The following is a 21309-nucleotide window of genomic DNA, read 5'->3' on the forward strand; positions in this document are numbered from 1 at the left end:
TTTAAAAATGTCATGTCCTAATTACGATGTTTTATTTAAGGACAAATCCACTATTTCTCCTATTGATGATGCTTGTGCTACTAACTCTAATTCTTATATAGCATCTTTAGAGAAAGAAAATAGTGAGCTAAAGACTCAATTTGAAGAGCTCACTAGCAAGCATGTGGCTTCGCAAGAAAATCATGATGAGTTTGTGTGCTCTCATGACAATGTGTTCAGAAAATAACAAGGTTACCTTTGCGGATGAGAGATCGAACATGAAGCGAGGCACACGTAATGTATATAGGTTTGGATCTTCAGTTGGAGTAATACCCTACGTCCTATGTGGATGATTATGTATATGTATTCATCTGAGTACAAGCAATATGGCTAACCTATTACACGAAGTAGATCAGATCTAATCTAATCTACGGCTAAAGTCGTCGAGTTCCTCCTATGTCAAGATCTTGATATTTGTCTCGAGTAGCCAAAAAAACACCTCTTAGGGATCTAGATCCCCATTTTATATAGGGGTGATATACCGTCTCATATCCATCCTTAATCGATAATGAGTAATTTTTGTCAGCCAAATAGATAAATCTATTATTGATACTAGTCTTTTCAAGTTAGATAAGCAATTGAGACTTTCTTAATATACACCTTCTAGATTTTAGAAGTTATTAAGTATACACACGATATACTTCGTTCATATATAAATATTCTATATATGTATATATTATAGAGTTAGATATCCGACGGCTCCTTGTTTGCAAGAAGTCAACTTCCTTGCTTGCAAGAATTCTTCTCCTCAGCGAACGAACAAGCAACAGTTTAGAAATGGCACATAAATAATTGCCTATTTTGCCATTACCGGTTCGTCGCAATCGGGAGCTACTGTGATACTCGGGTTCAAGACAGAAATGTCTGAGTAATAGTGTTGCTTACACCTTGGACTTCGGAGTTCAGTTTACCTACTAACTTCAAAAAAGGATATACCGATCGTTCCGCTTTCCAGCGATTGCTCTCTGAAATTAGACGGTACCACATCCATTCGTGACAAGTAGCAGCACGGTCGATCATAAATAAGTGATGATATCAAACGCAACTCCACTATTTTTCAGGTTTTGGTTACACAGTGTCAGTGATCGAGCCCAATTGATGGAAACAAAGGTTGATGGCTTTATGAGCCACGAGTAGGTTCTACAAGGGCATATCATGCAGTTTGTTTCTGAGTTTCTTTCTCTACTCAGAAGAAGGCCTCATCCAGCTACACAGATCTGCTGGAATGACAGACCTTTCGAGTTTGACTAACAAGATGGCCCACACAATTACCTGACTAGATTTTTTTTTAATACGCGAAGAGCTACGCATCTTTATATTAAAAAGGAAAAACATCTAGTCTTAGACAACGACTCTTATCAGATCATGTTACAAAAACATTCTAGAAAGAGATATTACAAGAAAGAACAACAAGTGAAAAGCAGAAGCATCGGCGCTAATTAGAGAACCGAACCGAAGGTACGTAACCACTCCCTAAGGACGGACACCTTCTTAGCCCCGACATCACACCAGCATTCAGCGTCCTCCCTGATTAGGGCCACCAAGGAGTCGGAGGAAACACGACGGCTATTGAAGATGGTATCGTTACGCGATAACCAGAAATGCCACGAGGTGAGGAGGATTAGGGAGCCCAGGCCTTTGCGGAGATCTCTGGCCACGTGCCCCTGAAGATCAATCCACCGGTCAAGGAGATCTCCTCATTTGGGGCAGGAACGCCCAGAACATGCCACCAAATCTCACGCACCAAGATGCAATATAGAGCATGTGATCGGTGGTCTCCGGCAGTTGCGAGCAGTGTGTGCATGAGTCCTCAGGCTGCAGTCCATGTCGTTTCCTCCGAGCTGCAGTCCATAGATGACCATGGAGCCCCAGCCAACTGAAGAATTTTACTTTTAATGGCTCTCACGCCTTCCAGAGCAGTCCAGCACCTGCAAACCGGGCGCACCCTTAGAACATGAGGTGATATGCTGACCTAGCCGAGTATTCGCCGAAAGGGGTCCATTTCCAAATCATGTGGTCTTACTCATCGCTCAGGTTGATGGGCTAAAGTTTTTACCAGAGCTGCAAGTATTGGGTGATCATCAAAAAGAGAGAGAATACCTGTGATGTCACGAGCCCATCTACGATTGAGCAGGCCTCCTTGACTATTCTGCTTTTCAAGCTCGAAGGAGTGATGCAACCAAAGAGGTCAGGTGCCATCCAATGGATGGAATGACCCTCAATCCAATCATCAGTCCAGAAGAGCGTGGATTCCCCATTACGCAACTAGATTTATAATTAAAACTATAAATATATTATTTTTAAGTCAAGTGCAATTATATTTGTTGTAGCCTTTAACTAAAGTACAATTGTGTGCTCATGTCCTAGAAAATCGGAGGGCGGAAGTAAAATAGATGCACTAACTTAGTAGCCATAGGCATCATGTATTGGCAACAACTTTGGTACGATTTGGTTTGCTTCAAACGATCTTAGCTCTCACATTGAGTCTGCATACACACGACTGCGGCATGGACGCGCGACACGGGGATGATTGTAGAGACGCTACTATGGCATGGTACGACCATGCACAACCCACAAGATGCACGAGAGCTCGCCACCGGCAAAGCCCCTCAAAATGTTGTGGTGTGAGAGGCCACCGGCAGCGGTATAGATGTGAGGAGGTGCGGTGCAAGAGTTATCTGTCTTCAAAAGCCCCTCGGAATCGCAATGATGGGGATATCAGTGGTGGACATGAGGAGGCGACAAGACCGCTGATAGCATGGATGAGACACTGCATAGGAGTTCACCCCACGTAGAGGAGTTCACTACCTTCAGCATTAATTGTGGTAGTGCATAAGTGAGAATGTGGTGGAGGTCAAGGTGAAGTGCGTGAAACTGACGTAGCTGCGTAGGCGTGGACGGGTGGAAGCGAGGTGGGAGAATCACGACATCTGGGAAATAATCATGGGAGGAGGGGGTTTCATAAGTTTTTAACAGAGATTAATTGATTGGAGTGATATTTTAGAAGTAGATGGTGCATAACTAATTGATTGGGGTTTTTTAATTGATTGGAGCTAATTGATTGGACGGTATTTTAGGAGGAAGAGATGATGTGAGATCAATTGAGCGTTTAATAGTTTAGAAGGAAGAGCGATGACATTAGAGCAACATAAGCCTTCAGATCATCAAGGGTTGTACGGTGAAGATCATCAACCCTCCTTTAGATCATAAGGGTTGTGCGGTGAAGATCCTTCATATCAATCCTCACTAGTACTTTTTATGCTCTCAGGCCCATCAATCTAATTTGTGTTTCTTTCCTAACCTTTTCTCTCAATTGACCTAGAAACTGAATACTACATGTTAGCTGGATGCCTGGACTAGTGCGGCTTTTCCAACAGATTGCATACATCGGCTTTCTGAAAGATAATGTCGTCATAGTTCATAGCAGTAAGGCCCATGTACCACATAAGTGGTTTCATTTCATTACATGCCGATGCATATAGGCCATGGAGCGTCCATTAGGATGGGCTGCTAAATGGCATGCAACACAAAGCCCACCAAGCACCACCATTTTCCCTTTTCTTTCCCTTCTGAAACCACTCCATTTCCACCATCCCACAGTGCTCCATTTCCTCCCTCTGAAGGCTGAAGGTTCTGATCTGATCACTGATCACGTGTTACACTAAGTAGGATAGAAATTCAGATCTCAACCATAGACTATTTGCCCATAATCAGAATAAAGATCTAATTTTGACAACGTTGATGTAGTCTAATCTAGATGGTTTGATAAACAGCTGTATGCCTGTATCTACTATCCAGTAATCCTTTCCAGACAATAATTAACACATGTGGATTATCTTCAATTCTGTACACACATCAGTCTCCTTCATGGTCTTTATTAGCTCCGATATCTTTCATTTTTGCATATGCATCATGATCTAACATAATTATAGATATAACTTTTCTGGCATCTGTTCCATATTTAACACATTCTTCCTAGGTTCTACTGCACTGGCTAGCACAACGACAAAACTGCATCCTCCAAAAAGTAAGAATTTGACATGACAACTCTCATGAGGTGCAAATGATGAAGTAAAAAGACAGAATAACATCAAATGATTTTGGGGGATGAAGTACAAAAAGGTTGGTCATTTAAGCTAGGACATTTACCATGTTACTTCTGCTCAATGCCCAGTTACTGGCTTGCTCTTCTCTGTTACTAAGGAGCGAGGACAATGTCTGCGACTTCTGTTCGGAGGACCTCAACCTCAGGAGCATCTGTTACCTCTAGGTCTGGAGAAGAAAGGCGCATAATGCAGAAATCTCCTGCAGAGGTAGCCCGTCGAAATCCTTTCGAGCTATTCAATTCAGTTGTCCTTTCGGTAGTACTACTTGCAAAAATTTCCTTGATAGCATTATGCCAGATTGGCTAGCGACCTCAAGAAATTTTAGAACAGCAAAGACCGGAAGATCAACACTTCCCGTATCAGGCTCCTCCTTGTCATCTCATCCATGGAAGTCTGACCCACCAAGCTTCAGAAGCTCATAAGTATATGCAAGATCGCTTAGTCCTGTTGGAAGAAACAATCTTTAGTTGCTATAACTGAAGTTTCAGACAATTAGTTTAATGACGTGGTGAGACCACAAAAGGTCATCTTGTTCATACCGGATACTTTCCCATCGCTTTGATAACCTCAATACCATGCAAACCAGCAGCTTTCAAATCCGTTATCACGGCGACAGGATTTTTCAGTGCCCACGGATGAGCTAAAACTGCCACACCCCCTGTTTGACAAACTAGCTGCACCACAGATTCCCCGGTCGGTTCACTACCTCTACAATGGACAAAAGAAATACACATGTAACTCTACACCTGATATGGAGTGAAGCACAAATATAAATGACCTAGAGAGGGGGGAAATTGAGACTAGTTACGGGGCATAAGCAGGTCCTCCATCGTGCAAGTACTTGCTGAAAGCTTGCCTAAGATTCTCCACATATCGGGCTTCAACCATGGCACGGGCCACACATCTTCCAGGTTCAATGGCATGTCAAGGTCCCTGAGTTTCAGTAGCATCTCGTTGGCGCGCGCATAGCGGCCGTCCCTGATACTGGCTAGAAACCTGTTCAATTATTGAGGTCTAGCAGGGCCCCGACCACCGTAGTATGCAAGAATGTGCACGGGCTCCTCGGCCCCTGTTCCGTCACTTCCGATGAAGAACACCCAGAATTAACCAAGTATGTGTGCTGTACTAAGGTTGAACTTACCGATAGCACAACGGTTATCGAGCTTCAGTGGTTACTAAAAATTCGTGATAACCGCGATAACCACTCGAAATTTGAATAAAATTTGTTTGATAAAATTTAAAATTTGGGGAAAAATTCGTGAAATTGATCTCTCGGTAACCGGTCGAATTGGACCGGTTACCGAGCGATTTTTTCGATTTATTGAGCAGTTTTCTCGAATTTTCCGTATTGTCGGTAACCACTCTGTTTTCTCGATTTACCGAGCGGATTTCTCGATTTTAAGTGAAGTTCAACAAAAAAAAACCCCCAAAAGTTATCTCAATCTTGTAAAATCAATAACTAATTTATCTGAGCTTTAAATTAAGTGAAACAAATTTTGTTGGTTTTCTTGTGACATGATCTACATGATAAAAATATTTATACTCATAAAAAAGTTCAAAATTTCTGTGAGAAAATTTATTTGTTAAACCAAGTTAAATGCATAGTTTACTCTTTGCTAATAAAAATCATGAAACTAATTTTGTTAGCAGAATCCTATGTCTTTTAAAAATATATGAACTCACATGCAGGATTTTGTAAATATGTTGTGACTAGATTAATTCATAACTGATCCATCATACCTCAAAAATTAGTGAAACCACTTTTATTAATTTATTTATACTATGATTTACGTAGAAAAAATAATAGTAGATATGAAAAAGTTAATTATAGTGATGTTTCTTAACGTATTCATTTTATGCTTGTAAACTTTGTAAAATTCATAGAGAATTAATAAAACTCTAAATAAAGTGAAATCAATTTTAAAGATCCTCTTAAGATACGTTCTACACAAGAAAAATATGTGTTTGCGTGTTAAGCTTTTCCTTAACATGAGTTAATAACTGGGCCGCACGCTTTAACTTTTTTTATTTTTTTAAAACTTCCTCTGTGTAGAATATGATGCAAACGATATTATTTTTGAAATTATTTTTCACATAAGGTCTTAGAATTGTGTCTAGTTTTTTAGGATTTTTTTGAATTTTTTGAATTTTTTTGAATTTTTTAATTCAAATTCGGTTACTGTCGAAGGGTTAACTCCTATCGCAGGGATCCTGAGGGACCCCTTTTTGAGATTTGGGCAGGGGGATGATTCTGAATATGTTTGCTGGAGAAATAAATGGATATGAATGCAATGGCAGGTGGTGGGGAATGATCTAATGCAGAACACAGTAAATGCACTGGAGGGATTTTTAGACAGGTTCGAGCCGCACTGAGCGTAATACCCTACTCCTGTGTGGATGCTATAAATACCCTGAGAATGTCTCTCAGGAATGTGCTGGTTACAAGAATGTCTGTCTATCCTAGAGCTTTGGGCTTCATATTCTTCGGTTGTCTTTGCTTCTATGCTTGTACGAAGATGTTCTTCGATCTCTGAGCAAGTGTCCGAGAGTTCGAGTGTTCCTCTATTCTGGGTTCACTCAGATTCGGGTTCTTCTGTTCGCTGTCTTTGTCCGTGCACGTCGGCTCCCTTAAATACTCGCCGGCGGTAGCGTGCCCCGAGAGGGAGGGCACGAGTTCCAAGGTGCCATAAATGGAAAGGCAGTCATCATGGCCTCTGTGCGAAGTGATGAGGGGTTGAAAACGCGCCCCCCCGCCCGGTCTTCGGTCGTCATCATGGCGCTGGCAACATGCGCCGTGGAGAGGGCCCACCGGGCAGCCGCAGAGCGGCCCGGCGTGCCCGTTCGGTCTTGTACGCCTGCCACAGCAGGGTGGCAGACGGGGCGCCTCGGGCCTCGCGACGCTATCCCGAGGCACGCCGGATGATGCGGGATGGGACCCGTGCATTAAATGTCCCCACGCCCTTCTGCCAGAATATGGCAGGGACTGACACCGAGCGTAGCGGGAGCAGTTGGAGGTGACAGGCTACGCGCGCTCTTAAATGCGATATCAGGCCTTTCACAGGCTGACACCTCACCGCTGGACCCCTGTGGGGGCCACCGACGAAGGACTTCTTGGGCCGTCAGGGAACCGAGTGCTCGGGGGTCACTGTTCACCTCCCCGAGCAATCTCTCCCGGGAACGCCCTCTCTTGGTCCTTGGAGAACCGAGTGCTCGGGGACCACTGATCGCAGCCCTGAGCACTCTCTCCCGGAACTACCTTCCTTGGGTCCTCGGGGTACTCGGGTGCCCGGGGGGCCACTGTTCGCAGCCCTGGGCACACCCTTCCCGGTACTCGGCTCTTTTGGTCGTCGGGGGACTTGAGTGCTCGGGGGCCACTGGTCACCTCCCCGAGCACTCTCTTCCCAGTCACTTGGTCTTCGCAGATCATCGGGGAACCCAGGTACTCGGGGACCACTACTCGTGGCCCCAAGCGCCCTCTCCCGGGACTTAGTCTTTTTGTACCTCGCGGGGGTGAACCCTGCGGGAAGGCACCACGTGGCAGAATGCTGGCCTGGCCTCGGGATTCGGGGACCCCTGGTTCCTGATTTACCGACAGCAGCCCCCGGGCCCATTGGCAGGCGATGGCCCAAAGACTGCGGATGGGGCCTTCGTCATCATCAAGGTCGAACCCAGCACCGACGCCACGTGACGTGCTTTTAGGCGCTGGCCTCTCCGGCCCAGGTTTCTGGTACGACCCAACGGGAAGCCGAACGGCCGCGCGTCCAGCCGACTCCCGAGGCTCGTGATAACGAGGTGGGTGGCGCGTGATAACGAGGCAGGCGGTGCGCGTGGCAACCGCGCAGATCGACGATAGTGCACCTGGCAACCGCTGACAACCGCGCGGCGAGAGGGAGATTCGCCTGGCGATTGCGCCGGCTGAGGAAGTTGTCTCGCCGAGCGCACCGCGGCAGGTGACGTTTGAATTTCCTGGGGTATAAAAGGGGGAGGGGAGCGAACCGCCCCCCTCTTTACGCCATCTTTGCGATCAAGTCTTCTTCTTCTTCTTCTTCCTTGCGCTCCTGAGCTCTCGCCCTCCCTTAGGCGATCAGCACACCTTTCTTCCCCCTCCGTCCAACACATCCCCCACCCCGACACAATGCCGAGAGCGGGAGGTAGCCACCGCGATAAGACACCCGACAGCATACTGCCGGAGTCCCGGTTTGTCAACGAGGAGGCGACGGACAGAGTGCGAAAGATGATGGTGCCCGAGGGCCAGCGGGAGACCTCGGTGGTGAGGCCGGCGAGCTACTCGCCGGTCACGAACCAGCCGGAGCGGATCGTCATCTTCGTCTCATTCGTGGTGGCCGGGCTGGTGCCGCCGTTCTCCACCTTCTTCCTCCAGATCCTTGACACGTTTGGGATCCAACTGGCGCACCTCAGCCCGAACTCGGTCGTCATCTTGGCGATCTTCGCACACTTATGCGAGATGTTCATCGGGGTGCCACCATCGGTGTCGCTGTTCCGGCACTTCTTCGTGCTGCGACCGACCGGGAAGAAGAGGGGCTACTCCACCGCGGACGTCACCGGCTGCTGCAACTTCCGGCTGCGGGACAGCTTAGCGGAGCTGTACATCCCGCAAGTGCTGCGGAGCAAGTGGGACGACTAGCGGCGCGACTGGGTCTACGTCGATGTCAGCCCCCACGACCTCCTTACGCTGCCGGAGGTGGTGGCGGAACCCCATAGGTCAATCTGGGAGGCGGCGCCGCCGGAGGACAAGCGGATGCAGCCGGTCCTGGACTGCATCGAGTACCTGCGCCAGGCCGGCCTTACGTCGGTGATGGTGGTGGCGGACTACCTGCGCCGCTGCCTGGCGCCTCTGCGGGAGCGGGTCCGCCCCTGCTGGATGTACACGGGCTCCCAGGACATCACCAAGACCCAGATCGGTGAGGACTGGGACCTGGACGAGGCGGCGCTGGCATGCCTGCTCTGGGTGGTGACCAGCGTGGAGGACCTGACCCGGGCAGTGCTCCCCCGGGAACAGCTGGCGCTCTGCGCCGACCCGAACCGGGTGGCGCTGCAAGCGACGCTGCCCGAGTTAGATGCCCAGGGCCTGGTCAACAGGCCAGGGCGCTGGAACCCCGGGACTATCCAGATTCCCGGGGTGGATGAGGCGACCGGCTGCGCTCCGAGGGCCTCCGGTGGGGACACCACCAGTAGCAGGCCGCAGGCGAGCGGCAAGGGGGCCGCGGGCGGCCAAACGCAGACCAGCAGGCCGCAGGCCGGACGTGGGGCTGCCGCAGGCAGTAGCCACCAGGCCGGCGGAGGAAGCGCTGCCGGCAGCGGAGTGGCAGCGGCGCCGAGGGACAAAGGAAAGCGCCCCCGTGTGTTCGTGCCTACGCCGACGTCCTCGTCGTCGCCATCACCTCCACAGCAGCGGCAGTCGGCGGGCAACGCGAAGGAGGGAGGCCGGGGTGGCCAGTCGTCTGGCGTGGGGTCGGCGACGGAGGCGAGGTCTGGGGCTTTTGAACCCGGAGACCAAGGTCGGCGGTCGAGCGGGTCTACAGCGAGTGCCCAAGCTGGCTCACCGCCGGTGATGGGCACCTCGGCGGAGGCAAGGCCCCGGGCGCCGGAGCCTAGAGACCAAGGCCGGCATGGGAGCGTGTATACAGCGACTGCCCAAGCCAGCCCGCCGCTAGATATAGGCTCCGCAGCGGCCCCGCAGAGCCCCCCGCCAAAGAGGAGGAGGGAAGATTCAGGCCGAAGCCGTCGGGCCCGGACTTCAAGATCCCGGAATCGCGATGGCAATACCGAAGACTGAAGACTGCGTAAGTTTCTTCTTTTCCCCGAGCATGCTTCGCCCGGAATGGATTAGGAGACTGACCTATTTTTTCTTTCAGGCCGCCTAAAGACACCGCCGGAGACCAGGGACGGCCCAAGGCACCGAGGCCAGCTCCAGCCCCCGAGCCGAGCTAGCCTGAGCCGAGCGCGCCGGTTGAGCCAGAGCCGTAGAGCGCACCGACCGAACCGGAGCCGCAGACGCTGCCCTGCCCCGAGCCAAGGGCAGAGGCCGCACCTGAGCAGCCGGCGCCGGCCGAGCCCACCCCGAGCACTTCGAGTGCGGGGCGGATGGCCTCGTCGAGGGCGGTGCCGACGTGGCAGCATTCGGGGACCCCGAGCACCTCGGCAGAGAGGGCTCACATGGGACCCAGTGCCCAGCCGTCATCCAGTCGGGCCGCAGAACCCCTCCCGGACGTGCTAGGAAGCACCCGGGAGGTGATCGAGCGGCTAGAGGCGGCCGTGGCGGGGGAGCGGGAACAGCTTGAGGTGGTCCGCGCCGCCCTTGTTGAGGAGAGGGAGCGGCTGGCGGAGGTCGACCGCCTTTTGGAGGCCCGCATCGCCGCGGCCCGCACCGCCCATGAGAGGGAGCAGCACGCGATGGATTGAGCGGGAGACCCTGGACGAAGTGCGCAAGGAGGCCGTCGCCGTGCAAGAAGAAGACACCCCCCTGGGTGAAATATCGCGGCGGCGGGCCGCCGAGCTGCTCGCCAGGGAACGACTAGTGCGGGCCCGGGAGGAAGCCATACTGCCGCGCGAGAAGGCGGTGGAGGCCTCCCAGGCAGACTTAGCCTGCCAGAAGGACGAGGTCGAGCGGAGCCGCGCCGAAGTCCACCGTCGGGAGGAGGACGTCGCGATCCGCGAGACCGACATCGGCATCACGGCGACGGCTCTGGATGCCCGGGAGGAGCAGCTGACTCACCGGGAAGAGGAGGCTGTCGAGGCGTCGGCAGCTTTAACTGCTCGGGAGGAGCAGGCCGCCAAGTGGGAGTCGGAGCTGACTGCTCGGGAGCAGGCCCTCTCTTCCCTCGCCGAGCAGGTGAAGCAGAAGCAAGCCGAAGTCTCAGCGCCCATCGTCGTCCCGACCAGCATGGCCGAGGAGCTGAGCTTTGAGGAGCGGCTGCAGATCTTGAAGGATGAGCTCGAGACCGTTAACGCCGAGCGGACCAACGTGAAGCTAATGATGCGAGACATCCTTCGGCAGGCACGAAGGTCCGTGAGGGTGGCCGGGCTCGGGCGAGTCTACATGGACGAGAAGGGGATGGAACGAGCAACCATCGGCCACATCGTCCTCGGCTTCGAGGAGATCAGCCGGCGACTCAAGGCGCTTCTCAGGGCCGTGCAGGAGTTAGCCGCCCGGGAAGGGCGTGGTCTAGCCCAAGCGGTGGCCGAGCATGTCCTGGCCTGCTACTGGAGCTGGGATCCAAACTTCTCGCTAGAGACAGCTCGGGAAGGGGTGGTCGAGGCCGAGGAGGAGGCGGCCCGGGAGGCTGTCTGGGGCGTCGCCGCCGAGGTGGCGGCTTGCTTCATGCGGGAGCCGCCGTCGCCGTTGGACAGTGGCAGCAGCGGCGAGGACTCCTCGCCGCCTCCTGAGCCCGCTGACTCAGATTAGACTTTTGTACTTTTCTTTTTCTTTAACTTGATGTAAATATGGGAGTGATCCCTCAGAATAGTTATCCTTTTTTGAATATAATGGAAGCCTTTCTTTGGGGTCGCAACTCCAGTGTTCTCTTTGATGCTTGGTGAAGTCTCTGTTCTTTTCACTAGATGTCCCGAGGAGTACTTAGTCGGACCGAGCCCGACCTTTCCTCCCCCAAGAACGAAGTTGCCCCGACCACTCATCGCCCGAGTAGTGAGGCCTTCTTCGCGCGTTCAGCCCTCGAGCCCTCGCGAGTCCGCAGCGGCTAAGTCAAGAGACAAAGGCACGAACTTCCTTGCTCGGGAGCTAGGTCGATCCAGCACGGGGCACGCCACGACCAGTGAATGCTTTCCCATTTTGCGACCACTCAAACAAGCAGACCGGAGACGCGTGCGGGCAGAAATGCGACCAAGAGTCCCCACGGTTTAGTGGTGCCCGGGCTAGGACGCACTGGACCGAGCACCGACAGCCCGCCCCCAGGGTCTAGGCTCCCGACCGCTCTTTCCTCAAGCGGTAGGATTACCCGAGAACCCTAGAGGCTCGGTGGTACCCGGGGTACTTTTAAGCGGACCGAACACCACGACCACCATGAAGAATTTCGGTCAGACATTGCCGTTCGTACGGTACACCTTTCTACTGTCCGTTCTATCATTCCGGGAAAAGCGGACACGTGGGCAGGGTTTTGTGCGCGAGGAGACCATCTCGCCGAACAGATTAGAATATGAGGGCCCCGAGGATAACTCGGGAACAATAGATTGCTGAATGTAAATTCGTATGACTTTAACCACTCACCGGACAGCTGTCAGCTTTTCGGCTGACCGATCCAGGAGAGGTATGCGCTCCGAGCTCGGGGTGCCCGGGAACAAGGTTCCTTCGGTCGGAGCACCCGAGCACTGGGAAGCGTGATGTGGGGCTCGGGGCCAAGCGATCCCAACCACTCATGCCCGAGCGGTAGGACCACCCGAGGACCCCTAGGCCCGAGCAGCGACCTGGGCACTGAGGCCCTTGCGGTCGAGCTGCTTTTGCTCTCGGTTGTTGATCTGTGACTTAAGAAAATAGAAAGATTCTTTGTTTGGTGCGCTCTGTTAGTGCGGTACTCATTATGGACTGCTCTCATTTTCGACCCGAGACCTCTCGAATATCCGGACCAGCGAACTATGCAGACAGAGGTATAACCCAGAGGTCCTATGGTTTGGTGGCGCCCGGGAATGACAGACCAGACCGAGCACCGATAGCCCGCCCCGGGGTCTAGGCTCTGGACTACTCTTTGCTCGAGCGATAGGATTACCGGAGAACACCAGGGGCTCGGTGATGCCCGGGGTACTGCCATGACACCGAACACCACAGCCTACCACGACAGACATAGGTCAGTGGCAACTGCCTACGCGCATACCGATCGGGATTCTTTTATCAACGGGGAAAATGAGAGAGCAAGTTTTTCCCGCACAGTCGAGCATCTCACCAGACAGATTAAACATAGGGATTTCAGAAAAAGCAAAATTAGAAATAAGAACTGGACATTGATAACATAAATATTGATAATTTTTTACAAGACTGGGTGACTTACCCGGTTAGTGGTAGCCCCCGGCCAACTTGGGTGGGGGGGAGCCCCCGGCCTGGTTGGCCCGAGCACATATATGCCACCTACGAATAGAACTTGTGCAGATGCTCGATGTTCCACGCATTGGGGAGCGGCTGCCCGTCCTCTGCAGCCAGTCAAAAAGAGCCTTCTCGCGGGACACCGATCACGGTAAAGGGGTCTTCCCACATAGGGGATAGTTTATTCCTTCCTTCGTGCGATTGGACACGTCGGAGAACTAGATCCCCCACCTCGAGAGACTGGGCCCGGATGTGGTGCTGATGGTAGCGCCGCAAGCTTTGCTGGTAGCGGGCTGCTCGGACGGTGGCACGCCGCCGGCGCTCTTCCAAGTAGTTAACGTCATCGCGGCTTCGCTGTTCCTGTTCACCTTCGGAGTAGGCATGCACCTGAGGGGAGCCAAGAGTGAGCTCGAAGGGGAGGACCACCTCAACGCCGTACACAAGGAAGGAAGGAGTCTCCCAGGTAGCGCAACTTGGCGTGGTCCGATTGGCCCATAGCACAGCGGGCAGCTCGTTGATTCACCCTTTCCCGTGCTTTGTGAGCACGTTGTAGGTCCGGGTTTTGAGCCCCTTCAGTATCTCAGCATTGGCGCGCTCGACCTACCCATTACTCCTAGGATGAGCAACGGAGGCGAAGCAGAGCTTGATGCCGAGGTCCTCGCAGAAGTCCCCGAACATGGCACTGGTGAACTGAGTGCCATTGTCGGTGATGATCCGGTTCGGGACGCCGAAGTGACTTGTGATACCGCGGATGTACTGAAGCGCCGTGTTCTTGGTAACCTTGACAACTAGAACCACCTCCGGCCACTTGATAAACTTGTCGAAGGCGACGTAGAGGTACTCATAGCCCCCGATTGCTCGGGGGAATGGACCCAGAATGTCCAGCCCCCAGACCGCAAAAGGGCACCTACAGGGGGATGGTTTGAAGAGCCTGAGCTGGCTGGTGAATCTGCTTTGCGTGGAACTGGCACGCCCTGCAGTGCCTAACCAACTCGAAAGCATCCTGGAGAGCTGTAGGCCAGTAGAAACCTTACCGGAAGGCCTTCCTGACCAGCGTGCGGAACGATGCATGGCCACCGCACTCGCCCTCGTGGACCTCAGCGAGAAGCTCGCCGTCTTTTGCCCGGGTGACACATTTTAGTAGGACGTCGCCTGTGCCGCGCCGGTAAAGATCCCCATCTACTATGGCATAGCGTTTGGACTGCCGAGCAATATTTCAGCAGAGGCATCATCCCCGGGGAGGAACTTTTCTTTCAAGCACCCTCGGATCTCGTCCATCCACGAGGCATCTTGAGAACTACCAGCAAGCACAGCGCACTCGCCGGGCGGTGGCACCCTGTCGGGGCTTCCCACTGAGGGCACCGCCGGGTCCCCCGAACTAGGCTCGAGGTTTCCCCTTCGTCCTGTTCGGCATGCAGGACGGAAGGCCGTGTGAGCCTTTCTTCAAAGACTCCGGCAGGGACGCGCACACGGGAAGAGGCCAGGTGAGAAAGATCATCGGCCAGAGCGTTGTTGCGGCGAGAGATGTACCGCAGCTCCAGGCCGTCGAAGTGCCTCTCTAGCTTCCTGACTTCCACCACGTACGCCGCCATTTGAGGATCCGTGCACTGGTACTCTTTCGACACCTGGTTAACCACCAACTGTGAGTCTCCCTTGACCAGGAGGCAACGAATCCGGAGGCCCACCGTGGCCCGGAGGCCGGCGATGAGGCCCTCATATTCCACCATGCTGTTGGTTGCTCGGAACTGCAACTGCACGACGTACCAGAGTTCTTCACCCGTTAGGGAGGTGAGAACCACTCCGGCCCCCACGCCTTTCAGCGTGAGGGAACTGTCAAAGTGCATAATCCAGTACCCGGGCGCATCGTGCTCGGGATAGGCGGAAATTTCTTTTTGGCCAATCTCGGGGACGGGCGTCCACTCTGCCACGAAGTCAGAGAGCACCTGGCTTTTGATCGCCTGGCGGCTGACAAAGTGCAGATCAAACTCCGCCAGCTCCACGGCCCACTTGACGATACGCCCGGTGCCTTCTCAGTTCCGGAGGATCGGCCCCAGTGGATAGGTGGTGACCACCGAGACCTTGTGCGCTTGGAAATAGTGATGCAGCTTCCGGGAAGCAACAAGCACGGCATAGAGAAGCTTCTGGGCTTAGGGGTACCTTGTCTTGGCATCTCGGAAGACTTCACTGACGAAGTACACCAGTCGTTGTACACGGCGGGCCCAGACTGTGGCTTCACCCGAGGGCCTGTCACAGCCTAAGAGCTCGGCGGCATGGTCGGGGCTGGCCGAGTGCTCGGGCTCGACCCCTTGCTCGGGGGGGGGGGGAGCTGTGAGGACTGGGGAGTGCCCGGGGCGGCTGGGAGCTGAGACCCAGCACCTTGCCCCGAGCACTCATCGCGCTCCACCACCAGTACTATGCTCACGAACAGAGGAGTGGCCGAGACGTAGAGCAGTAGTGGCTCGCCCTCGGAGGGGGCCACCAGTACGGGCGGCGAGGTGAGATATTTCTTCAAATCACGGAAGGCCTGCTCGGCCTCCGGCGTCCAGTCGAAGTGACTGGTCTTCTTCAGGAGTTTGAAGAGGGGGATTCCTTGCTCCCCGAGCTTGGAGATGAAGCGCCCGAGGACCGCCATGCAGCCGGCGAGGCGCTGAACTTCCTTGAGTCGAGCCAGGGGTCGCATCTGCTCGATGGCCCGGATCTTCTCTGGGTTGGCCTCAATCCCTCGGCTAGAGACCAAGAAACCGAGGAGCTTGCCCGTCGAGACCCTGAAGACGCACTTCTCGGGGTTGAGCTTCAAGCGGGTAGTGCGGAGACTGTTAAAAGTCTCGGCTAGATCTTTAAGCAGGGTGGCGTGGTCTCGGGATTTGACCACGAGATCGTCGACGTAGGCCTCGATGTTGCGGCCAACCTGCGAGTCAAGGGTGATGCGCACAGTGCGCTGGAAGGACGACCCAGCGTTGCGCAAACCGAATGGCATCGATACATAGCAATAAGTCCCCACCGGAGTGGTAAAAGAAGTTTTTTCTTCATCCTCTATGGCCATACGAATTTGGTGATAACCAGAGTTTGCATCTAGAAAACATAAAAGATCGCACCCCGCGGTTGCATCTACAATCTGATCTATGCGGGGTAAAGGAAAAGGATCTTTTGGGCAAACCTTATTTTGGTCGGTGTAGTCGACGCACATGCGGAGCTTACCGTTGGCCTTCAGGACGATGACTGGATTCGCCCGCCACTCGGGGTGGAGGACTCCTCGGATGAAGCCGGTGTCAAGGAGCTTACTTACTTGCTCCCGGATGAACTCTTGGCGCTCGGGCGCCTGTCGCCGGACTTTCTGCTTCACCGGTCGTGCGTCCGGGCGCACGGCCAGGTGGTGCTCGATCACCTCCCTAGGGATCCCAGGCATATCAGACGGCTGCCATGCAAACACGTCGACGTTAGCCCGAAGGAAGGCGACGAGCGCGCTTTCCTATTTGCTACCCAGGTCACCGCTGATTAGGACGACCTGGGAAGCGTCTTCGCCCACCACGGCCTCCTTCGTAGGAACGGAGGCGTCGGCAGCGAGTCGGGGTTTGGATGAAGAGGGTCCCGGCCCCCCTGGACGACCTTCGACCTCGGCTCGAGCTGAGACCAAGGCCGAGTATAACTGCTCGACGCAGGAGACGGCGCTGCGGGTCTCGGCGGACACGGAGACGGGGCCCGCTGGGCCCGGCATCTTGACCGTGAGGTACGCGTAGTGGGTGACAACCATGAACCGAGCGAGTGCCGGGCGACCGAGGATGGTGTTGTAGGGGAGGGGGAGCTCCACGACGTCGAAGATGATGTTCTCCGTCCGGAAGTTGTCCCGGCTCCCGAATGTCACGGGCAGCTCGACTTGCCCGAGGGGCAGAGAATGCCCAGGTGTCATCCTGTAAAAGGGGAGCGACGGCTTTAGACGCCTGGAGGGCACTTGCAGCTTCTCGAAGGCCTCCTTGGAGAGGAGGTTCAGGCATGCGCCCCCGTCGATCAGCACCCTGCTGACCTTCACATTGCAGATGGTGGGGGACACTACCAGGGGTAGTCGCCCCACGCCTGCAGTATTGGCGGGGTGGTCAGCCAGGCTGAACGTGATCGGGGCATCCGACCACTTCAGGGGCCTTGCGGCCTCTTCGCTCGGGGTCGCCGAGCACACCTCGCGCCTTATGGTCTTGACGCTGCGGCGGGAGGAGGGCGTGTATGCGCCCCCATCGATGAAGGCGACGGTGTGCTCAGGCTCCTGGAAGCTGAGTTCTTGGTTGTCGGGGGCGGCTCTATCGTCGCCACCTCTGCGGGGCTCCTCGCGGTCCCTCTGGCACTGCTCGATGAGGCCTTTGACCGTGCGGCACTCCGTGAGGTCATGCCACTTGGACAACGGTGGTGTAGATTTGGAGGAACTCGACGGGGTCGATGGACCCGTCGTATTTCTTCGGCAGTTCTGGCCGGAACTTGGTGGGCCATTTGACCTGGCGGAGCTCGCTGGTGAAGGCACGGCAGCCTGTGCTGTACCATGCTGCGCGGGCGGCGCCCTTGGGCGGTGAACGACGACGAGCCGAGGAGCCTCGACGGTCATGGGCCGGCAAGGAGGAGGCCTGGTCCTCGACCTCGGCCTCATGCCGGGTCTCCCGCTGGCGCTCGAGGGTAACGCGCGCGTCTTCGACGGCCCTCCGCTCGTTGAGGTGCAAGCGGAGGTCTTGAGCTCCGGTAGTGGCCAGGGGGGCAGCACTCCACTTGGAAGCCCCCGACCAGTGCGACCGCCACCTGATGACGGGCCGGTCTTAGCTGCGCCGCGGTGGGAGGTAGCGCGAGAACTCTCGGCCAGCACTTGGCGGTGAGCCGTGCCAACCAAGGCGGCCACCTCCTGGAGCCAGCGGCCTTCTGGGGTTTCCCCCACTGCCTGGACTGGCGGGTGCTTGAGGAGAGCTTGCACCGCAAGAAGCGCACTCCCAGGACTGGCCTCGCCGAAGGTGAGCCTACGCCGCAACGGCGCCCGGTGCTGTCCAGACATGGATCTGGCGGCAGGAGTTTCCGCCACCTGCTGAGGGTTAGGCAGTGCAATAGCGGCGGCGGCGGCGGCCCTGCTGGTCCCCCTGAGAGGGGAACGCCGTGCGTGCGGACCGTGACTGCTACTGAGAAGCAGCAGCGACTGAGGCCTCCTGCGCGATGGGCTCTATTTCCTCACTGGAGCTGGAGCCGGTGTGCCGGAGACGATGGCCTCCTACCATTTTTTCTACAGGAAAAACAAACAAACAAATTTAGGGATGCAACCCCCCTACCTGGCGTGCCAACTGTCGGAGGGTTAACTCCTATCGCATGGATCCTGAGGGACCCCTTTTTGAGATTCGGCCGGAAGGATGATTCTAAATATGTTTGCTAGAGAAATAAATGGATATGAATGCAATGGCAGGTGGTGGGGAATGATCTAATGTAGAACGCAGTAAATGCACTGGAGAGATTTTTAAACAGGTTCGAGCCGCACTGAGCGTAATACCCTACTCCTGTGTGGATGCTATAAATGCCCTGAGAATGTCTCTCAGGAATGTGCTGGTTACAAGAATGTCTATCTATCCTAGAGCTTTGGGCTCCTTGTTCTTCGGTGGTCTCAGCTTCTATGCTTGTACGAAGATGTTCTTCGATCTCTGAGCAAGTGTCCGAGAGTTCGAGCGTTCCTCTGTTCTGGGTTCACTCAGATTCAGGTTCTTCTATTCGTTGTCTTTGTCCGTGCCAGCTGGCTCCCTTAAATACTCGCCGGCGGTAGCGTGCCCAGAAAGAGAGGGCACGAGTTCCAAGGTGCCATAAATGGAAAGGCAGTCATCATGGCCTCTGCGCGAAGTGACGGGGGGTTGAAAACGCGCCCCCCGCCCGATCTTCGGTCGTCATCATGGCGCGGCAACGGGCGCGCGTGGAGAGGGCCCACCGGGCAGCCGCAGAGCGGCCGGGCGTGCCCGTTCGGTCTTGTACGCCTGCCACAGCAGGGCGGCAGACAGGGCGCCTCGGGCCTCGCGACGCTATCCCGAGGCGCACAGGATGACGCGGGATGGGACCCGTGCATTAAATGTCCCCACACCCTTCTGCCAGAATATGGCAGGGACTGACACCCTTCCCGGTACTCGGCTCTTTTGGTCGTCGGGGGACTTGAGTGCTTGAGGGCTACTGGTCACCTCCCCGAGCACTCTCTTCCCAGTCACTTGGTCTTCGCAGATCATCGGGGAACCCGGGTACTCGGGGACCACTGCTCGTGGCCCCGAGCGTCCTCTCCCGGGACTTAGTCTTTTCGTACCTCGCGGGGGTGAACCTCGCGGGAAGGTGCCACGTGGCAGAATGCTGGCCTGGCCTGGGGATTCGGGGACCCCTGGTTCCTGATTCACCGACAGTTACTGTTTGATTTCCGAAACCGAGCCGGACCGAGATGCCCAGTTATCGCGTATTTTGGTTGGTTACTGACGAATTTTTGAACCCTGTGCTGTACATGATAAAATCATTGGAGAAATTTTGCGTCTACAACTATGAGAAGAGGGCTGGCTACCTAGAGAGTGCACGGCGCTTATCTCAATGCCAGGGATGATCCTCATGGGGTGCTCCTTTGCCGCTTCCATGGCCTCCTGCACACCGGCCATTGTGTCATGATCAGTCAGCGTGAGTACTTTCACTTGTACTAATCACAAAGGCAGTCGCTAGTATTAGATGGATCTGTTTGGTATAGTTCTAGACAAGCTGCTAGGATGAATCAGTAAGAGTTCTGTCAAATAGACACTCTGAGTTTTCAGCTCATAGCATGATGTAGCGAGAGTGATTATTTAAAATAAACTAAATGTGGAGAGTTGAAACAATTAACTTCCTTTATTCACTTTTCAAGTCCAATCATTTTCTCCGTAGAGTTTAGCTTAGAGAATCAATTCTCTTAGAGAATTAGATCAGGATGGCACTATATAAATGCAGCATTAGATGACTCTGGATTCATCACAAAACACCATGCATTGACAAAACTTAAGAGTCCTACACACAACCTCTAATGCAACATTGCATAAGCACAATATCAACAGATTCCAACGGACAAAGCTTACCTCGTTGCGGTGTGCGCACCCCACAAGCCTGGTCGGTGAGAGGGACTTGTCACTTCATGCTGAGTGCGTGCAGCTCCACTACCACGCGCATTCGCCGCCTACCAACATCCCTCGCCATGTCACCGCCTACCACCTCGTGACCAGGGCACACCCAACGGAGCACGAACCTCCTCGCGACCACCTCCTCCTCCTCTTCATTCGCCTCCTCTTCCACTGCAGCTCCAGATCGCATGCATCCGGTGCGGACGTGTTATCCGTAGCTGTTGCGGTGATGGCCTTATCTTCACGGTCGCCATCCTCTGTAGAAGCTTTGACGGAACGAGGAGGCATGTGTCCCATCCAAACCACAAGCTGTAGCAACTACTTCGCATGCGACTGCAAGCATGAGCGGCATAAAAATGAGAGGGTGGGTGGATGGGAATGGGATCCTCTGAGGTGAAGTCAGAGTGACTTCAAATGGATGCAAACAGTCGAAACTAATACGAACATATCAGATATGATGCCAATTTCATCTACAGTAGCCCGCTGCAGTAAATGATGCCAGAGATATTGTTCATCCTCTCACGATTTACTGTTCACCTCTTGCTTCACCATGGTGAAGTCAAAGGATTTGGATCTGGGTGGATGATGAGGGCCAGGGCTTTTAAGACATGCGGTCGCCATCAGCGTCAGGGGAGGGGATGGGAGGTGGAAACGGATCCTCTGTAGTAGAGTTACCACCACATTATGATCATTTTTCAACCGGTGGATCAAAAATGAACAGCTCATATCAAATGCTGCAATACTGGTGCACAATAGGAAATGATGGTACAGTAAAGCAGAACATTGTTGCTGCAGGGTTGCGCTATAGTATCACTGTGGAATATTGTTCATCGACTCACAAAACATTGTGACATTGCTACAATGACCTGCATTGACTCCTTCAGCATAGTGCCACTGCAAATGATCCGTGTCTAGGTTAGGTGGCGACCGCGCACTGATGAGGGACGATCTCAGGGGGAGGGGTCACCACACGCTCGTGTTGTGTGCCAGT

At 54.1% G+C, this 21309-nt stretch overlaps 1 pseudogene; it reads right to left on the reverse strand.

Annotated features, from left to right (window-relative positions):
- Nucleotides 1-4237: 4237 nt before the first annotated feature.
- LOC133918102 (uncharacterized) lies at nucleotides 4238-19829 on the reverse strand (annotated as a pseudogene).
- Nucleotides 19830-21309: the final 1480 nt, after the last annotated feature.

Source organism: Phragmites australis, chromosome 5 (assembly GCF_958298935.1).
Source record: "Phragmites australis chromosome 5, lpPhrAust1.1, whole genome shotgun sequence".
NCBI lineage: Eukaryota > Viridiplantae > Streptophyta > Magnoliopsida > Poales > Poaceae > Phragmites > Phragmites australis.